Genomic DNA, 7,500 nt, shown 5'->3' with positions numbered 1-7,500 from the left:
TGATGATGTAACAGAAACTATGGACTCTCTCTTTTCTAGCACTTTAAATACAGTTGCTCCTTTACGCTTAAGGAAGGTTAAGGAAAACAGTTTGACACCATGGTATAATGAGCATACTCGCACCCTAAAGAGAGCAGCCCGAAAAATGGAGCGCAGCTGGAGGAAAACAAAACTAGAGGTATTTCGTATTGCTTGGCGGGAAAGTAGCATTGTCACATCCACACAAGGAGAGGAGAAGACGGGTAAGTACTTTCGTGAAGCTTTATTAACATAGGATTTCAACAGAGCTGGTAAGTGTGGTCACAGACGGTGAATCTTCAAGCACTGATCAATAGGTGAGTTCAAGCACAAAGCTAGGCCAGACAACAAAGAGTCACTTCCCTTAATCGCTGTATCTGAATCTCCACAGAGTCACAATACGGTCCACAAGAAGCAGGCAGAAGATCCACAAAGAGCGTCCATGTAATCTTGATTCCAGCCGGTGAGTGAATGAGTGAGGTGAGTATTTAAAGGTGTGGTGATTGCTGGTGCAGGTGCAGGTAATCAGTATTCAGGTGACGGTTCACGTGAGCGGTGCATGGGAGATTGAGTGGATGGTGACTGGCAATGGTGACTGGGGCTAAGGGAACGAGCTGAGGGTGTGACACTACCCCCCGCCCCACGGGTGACTCCAGGCATCCTAGAGCGGCGACGGGGACGACCACGACCTCTGGGAGCCGGGCGGTCCGGGTGTTGTCGGTGGAAATCTTCGAGGAGAGCCGGATCCAGGATGTCATTGCGTGGTATCCACGACCTCTCCTCGGGACCGAACCCCTCCCAATCTATGAGGTATTCCAGGTGGCCGTTCCGCCGCCGGGAGTCGAGGATCTCTTGGACCTGGTAGATGTTGTCTCCGAGGATTTCGGGTTGGTCTGGAGGGGGAGGCGGTTCTGGTTCTGTGGAGGAAGGAGAAACTGGATCAGTGTGACGTTTTAGCAGTGAGACGTGAAACGTGGGTGAGATCCGGTAGTGTGGTGGTAGGTCCAGGCGGTAGGTGACGGGATTTATCTGAGAATGGATGGTGAACGGCCCTATGTAGCGGGGACTCAGCTTTTTGCAGGGCAGTCGGAGGCGGATATCCCGAGTGGAGAGCCAAACCTTGTCTCCAGGTAGATAGACGGGATTAGGCGATCTGCGTCGGTTAGCGGTCTCTGTATGCCTCCGAACTGCCCGCTGGAGATGGACGTGAGCTGAGTCCCACACCCTCTCGCTCTCCTGGAACCAGTGATCTACCGCGGGCACTTCAGAGACTTCTCCTGACCAGGGAACCAGCGGTGGTTGATAGCCTAAAACACATTGAAAAGGGGTTAAGCCTGTAGTGGTTTGGCGAAGGGAGTTTTGGGCATACTCAGCCCACGGCAGATACTGGCTCCAGGTATCCTGGTGTTGGGAGCAGTAAGTACGGAGGTACCGTGAGATCTCTTGAATCTTCCGCTCGGTCTGGCCGTTGGTCTGAGGGTGATATCCAGAAGATAAACTGACGGATGTTCCGAGGAGTTGGAAGAACGCTCGCCAGACCCTGGAGACAAACTGAGGTCCTCTGTCCGAGACAATGTCCTCTGGAGTGCCATAATTCCGGAACACGTTGGTGAAGAGGGCTTCGGCGGTCTCGAACGCTGTGGGAAGACCCTTTAATGGGATTAGTTTGCAGAATTTAGAAAAACGATCAACAACAACTAGAATGGTAGTGTACCCCCTTGAGGGGGGAAGGTCAGTGGCGAAATCCACCCCTAGATGGGTCCAGGGTCGGCGAGGAATGGGTAGTGGTTGTAATTTACCCACGGGAAGTTGACGAGGTGTGGTGGTAACGGCGCAGACCGAGCATCCGAGGATGTACCGGGTAACGTCACGAACCATGTTAGGCCACCAGTACTTCTGCTGGATGAGCGAGAGGGTTCGCCTGCTGCCAGGGTGTCCTGAGCCAGGTGACGTGTGCGTACTTTCCAGTAGGGGGAGTCGCTGGTTGGTGGGCACGTACATTAGACCCGTGGGTACCTCCGGAGGTGCAGGCTCCTCGAGGGTGGCGGCTCGAATTTCCTCGTCGATCTGCCAGAGGATAGGCGCGAGGAAAACGGAGGGTGGTAGAATTGAATCAGGCTTGTTGGTGTCTGGATCTGGTGAGTACATACGGGACAGAGCATCTGCTTTAGTGTTCTTGTGACCGGGTTGATACGTGATCTGGAAATTAAAGCGAGCAAAGAAGAGTGACCACCGAGCCTGACGAGCATTGAGTCTTTTGGCATTCTGCAGATATTGGAGATTTTTGTGGTCGGTGACAACAGTGAATGGGAACTGAGCTCCCTCTAGCCAGTGCCGCCACTCCTCAAGGGCAAGTTTAATGGCCAACAACTCACGGTCTCCGATTCCATAATTGCATTCGGCAGGAGAGAGTTTTTTAGAGAAGTACGCACACGGATGGAGTGAGCAAGGTTCACCAGACCTTTGAGACAACACGGCTCCAATGCCGTGATTGGCCGCATCAACCTCTACGACGAACGGCTTGGACGGGTCAGGATGTCGAAGAATGGGTGCCGAGGTGAAGAGGTGTTTAAGATGGCTGAAGGCCTCTCGAGCTTGGGGTGTCCAGCGCAGCCGGCGTTGACCTCCTTTTAGAAGGGATGTTAGAGGAGCCGAGTGCAGGCTGTAGTTCTTGATAAAGCGCCGATAGAAATTGGCAAAGCCAAGGAAACGCTGGAGTTCTTTCACCGTTGTGGGCTCCGCCCAGTTGGCCACAGCATCTACCTTGGCTGACTCCATCTGAACTCCCTCCGCAGAGATCACATATCCGAGGAAGGAGACGGTAGTGCAGTGGAACTCACACTTCTCAGCTTTTAGGTAGAGGTGGTGGTCTCGGAGTCGTTGTAAGACGTGGTGGACATGAGTTTGGTGTTCTTCTATGTTCCGGGAGTAGATCAGGATATCGTCTATGTAGACAATGACGAATTGGTGGAGATAATCACGGAATATTTCGTTCATGAAACTCTGGAAGATGGATGGACTGTTAGCAAGCCCATAGGGCATGACCTGATATTCGTAGTGCCCGGCAGGGGTGATGAAAGCAGTCTTCCACTCGTCTCCCTCTCGGATACGGATCAGATTGTAGGCACTGCGGAGGTCGAGTTTGGTGAACACCTTGGCTTCACGCAGTTCCTCCAGAGCCGCCGGAACGAGTGGTAATGGGTAGGCGAACTTGACGGTGGCGTCATTTAGCACTCGATAGTCGATGCATGGTCGAAGTCCGCCATCCTTTTTGGGGACGAAGAAGAAACTGGACGCAGCTGGAGATGTGGACGGTCTGATGAACCCCTGATCGAGGGCCTCCTGGATGTATTCCTCCATCGCCACCTGCTCAGGACGGGAGAGTGGATATATTTTCCCATGTGGTAGCTTGGCACCTGGCAGCAGGTCGATACAACAGTCCCAGGGCCGATGTGGTGGTAATCGGGTGGCTTGTTCCTTGCTGAACACATCGGAGTAGGAGGAGTAAAGGGCAGGCCTTCCTATGGAGGTGGAGTGCAATTGAAGGTGCGGTGGCTCGGACTGTGAACTCTGGATTGGTGAACGGTGAATGTGACTCTGGCATCCCGGATCCCATGCCTGGATCTCCCCTGTGCTCCAGTTGATTTGTGGGTTATGTTGGACCAGCCACGGCCTACCCAGGACGACGTCCACGGTAGCGCGAGGAAGTACGAGGAGGGCCAGTTGTTCCCGGTGTCCGTGGGGCAGAACGAGTTCCAGCTCGTGTGTCCTTCTAGTTATTTTGCCTCCCCCTAACGGTGATCCTTGGATGGTAGTGATACGGTAGGTGGTCTCATTCTGGGTGATGGGTATACGGTGCTTGGTTACGAAGTGAGATGAGATGAAGTTGCTTGCGGCTCCGGAATCCACCAGGACATGGATGGAAAGATTACGTGAGTTAATTGTTATCAGGGCTTTGATATGAGGTATGTGAGATACAGATGGGGTAATGGAAACTGTACTCACCATTGGGCGAGGCGGACGGACTGGGCAGGCGTGGATCAGGTGAGTGGCCTCGCCACAGTATAAACACAGCTGCTGCTGGATGCGGCGTCTCCGTTCAGAAGCATCTAGGCGGTAGGAGTCGGTGATCATGGGCTCCTCCTGGTTTCGTTGAGGCGAGGGCGTTCTGGCTGATGGAGAGATGGTATATGAAGCCGGGGAGGCACAAGCCGAGAGGTGCTGAGCAACATTTATAGTTTTTCTGATGAATGTCTCGAGATTGACATTATCGTCGTAAATGACCATTTGCTTTCTGATCTGGGGCTTTAAACCTTTACGGTATGCAGCTAGCAGGGCAGTTTGGTTCCAACCACTGGTGGCGGCTAATGTCCGGAAACGGAGAGTGTAGTCGTGAATTTCCGTGGCTCCCTGGCGGAGGTTTAAGAGTTCATCATGGGTTGAAAGAGGAGTTAGAGCCATCCCGAACACTTCCTGGAGGTGGGTGGCGAAGGCATCGAATGAGGATAGAACCGGACTCTGGGAGTTCCAAAGAGCCTCCGCCCATTGTAGCGCTCGTCCGGTGAGGAGAGAGATCACAAAGGCGACTTTGGTGGCATCATTGGGGAATTTACTGGTATTCGCGTTGACGAACAGTGAGCACTGCAGTATAAACCCACTGCAGCCACTCGGTTCACCCGCATAGCACGCGGGACGTGCAAGGGGCGTGCTGTTGGTGGTGGTAGCACTAGTTTCGGTGGGTGGTGAAACTGACTGTAATACTTGGCGGAGAGCAGTCACCATTTCGGTGAACGGGTCCGAAGCCGCTCCCTGAGCAGCAGCGTTAACATCCATGGGAGATATGAAGTTCTGTTTTCGGGGCTGGAATCCTGTCACATCCACACAAGGAGAGGAGAAGACGGGTAAGTACTTTCGTGAAGCTTTATTAACATAGGATTTCAACAGAGCTGGTAAGTGTGGTCACAGACGGTGAATCTTCAAGCACTGATCAATAGGTGAGTTCAAGCACAAAGCTAGGCCAGACAACAAAGAGTCACTTCCCTTAATCGCTGTATCTGAATCTCCACAGAGTCACAATACGGTCCACAAGAAGCAGGCAGAAGATCCACAAAGAGCGTCCATGTAATCTTGATTCCAGCCGGTGAGTGAATGAGTGAGGTGAGTATTTAAAGGTGTGGTGATTGCTGGTGCAGGTGCAGGTAATCAGTATTCAGGTGACGGTTCACGTGAGCGGTGCATGGGAGATTGAGTGGATGGTGACTGGCAATGGTGACTGGGGCTAAGGGAACGAGCTGAGGGTGTGACAAGCATATCCTATAGAAAAGCATTAAAACCTGCTAGATCTGATTACTTTTCTTCTCTTTTAGAAGAAAACAAACATAACCCCAGGTATTTATTCAATACAGTGGCTAAATTAACGAAAAATAAAGCCTCAACAAGTGTTGACATTTCCCAACACCACAACAGTAATGACTTTATGAACTACTTTACTTCTAAAATCGATACTATTAGAGATAAAATTGCAACCATTCAGCCGTCAGCTACCGTATCACATCAGACAGAGCACTATAGACCCCCTGAGGAACAGTTCCACTCATTCTCTACTATAGGAGAGGAAGAATTGTATAAACTTGTTAAATCATTTAAACCAACAACATGTATGTTAGACCCTATACCATCTAAGCTCTTAAAAGAGGTGCTTCCAGAAGTCATAGGTCCTCTTCTGACTATTATTAATTCCTCATTGTCATTAGGATATGTCCCCAAAACCTTCAAACTGGCTGTTATTAAGCCTCTCATAAAAAAGCCACAACTTGACCCCAGAGAACTTGTTAGTTATAGACCAATCTCGAATCTCCCTTTTCTGTCCAAGATACTAGAAAAGGTGGTATCCTCACAATTATATTCCTTCTTAGAGAATAATGGTATATGTGAGGATTTCCAGTCAGGATTTAGACCGTATCATAGTACTGAGACTGCTCTCCTTAGAGTTACAAATGATCTGCTCTTATCATCTGATCGTGGGTGTATCTCTCTATTAGTTTTATTGGATCTTAGTGCTGCGTTTGACACAATTGACCACAACATTCTTTTGCATAGACTTGAACACTTTGTTGGCATCAGTGGAAGTGCATTAGCATGGTTTAAATCGTACTTATATGACCGCCATCAGTTCGTAGCAGTGAATGAAGATGTATCATATCGATCACAAGTGCAGTATGGAGTACCTCAAGGCTCAGTACTAGGGCCGCTACTCTTCACGCTTTATATGCTACCCTTGGGAGATATCATCAGGAAACATGGTGTTAGCTTTCACTGTTATGCTGATGATACGCAGCTCTATATTTCCTCGCAGCCTGGTGAAACACACCAATTTGAAAAACTAATGGAATGCATAGTCGATATAAAAAATTGGATGACGAGTAATTTCTTACTGCTAAATTCAGAAAAAACAGAGGTGTTAATCATAGGGCCTAAAAACTCTGCTTGTAATAACCTAGAACACTGTCTAAGACTTGATGGTTGCTCTGTCAATTCTTCGTCATCAGTTAGGAACCTAGGTGTGCTACTTGATCGCAATCTTTCCTTAGAAAGACACGTTTCTAGCATTTGTAAAACTGCATTTTTCCATCTCAAAAATATATCTAAATTACGGCCTATGCTCTCAATGTCAAATGCAGAAATGTTAATCCATGCATTTATGACTTCAAGGTTAGACTATTGTAATGCTTTATTGGGTGGTTGTTCTGCACGCTTGGTAAACAAACTACAGCTAGTCCAAAATGCAGCAGCAAGAGTTCTTACTAGAACCAGGAAGTATGACCATATTAGCCCGGTCCTGTCCACACTGCACTGGCTCCCTATCAAACATCGTATAGATTTTAAAATATTGCTTATTACTTATAAAGCCCTGAATGGTTTAGCACCTCGGTATTTGAATGAGCTCCTTTTACATTATACTCCTCTACGTCCGCTACGTTCTCAAAACTCAGGCAATTTGATAATACCTAGAATATCAAAATCAACTGCGGGCGGCAGATCCTTTTCCTATTTGGCGCCTAAACTCTGGAATAACCCACCTAACATTGTTCGGGAGGCAGACACACTCTTGCAGTTTAAATCTAGATTAAAGACCCATCTCTTTAACCTGGCATACACATAACATACTAATATGCTTTTAATATCCAAATCCGTTAAAGGATTTTTAGGCTGCATTAATTAGGTAAACCGGAACCGGAAACACTTCACATAACACCGTACTTTCTACATCATTAGAAGAATGGCATCTACGCTAATATTTGTCTGTTTCTCTCTTGTTCCGAGGTCACCGTGGCCACGAGATCCAGTCTGTGTCCAGATCAGAGGGTCACTGCAGTCACCCGGATCCAGTACGTATCCAGACCAGATGGTGGATCAGCACCTAGAAAGGACCTCTACTGCCCTGAAAGACAGCGGAGACCAGGACAACTAGAGCCCCAGATA

Source organism: Carassius gibelio, chromosome B22 (assembly GCF_023724105.1).
Source record: "Carassius gibelio isolate Cgi1373 ecotype wild population from Czech Republic chromosome B22, carGib1.2-hapl.c, whole genome shotgun sequence".
Classification (NCBI taxonomy): Eukaryota; Metazoa; Chordata; class Actinopteri; order Cypriniformes; family Cyprinidae; genus Carassius; species Carassius gibelio.
This window is presented reverse-complemented; position numbering follows the sequence as displayed.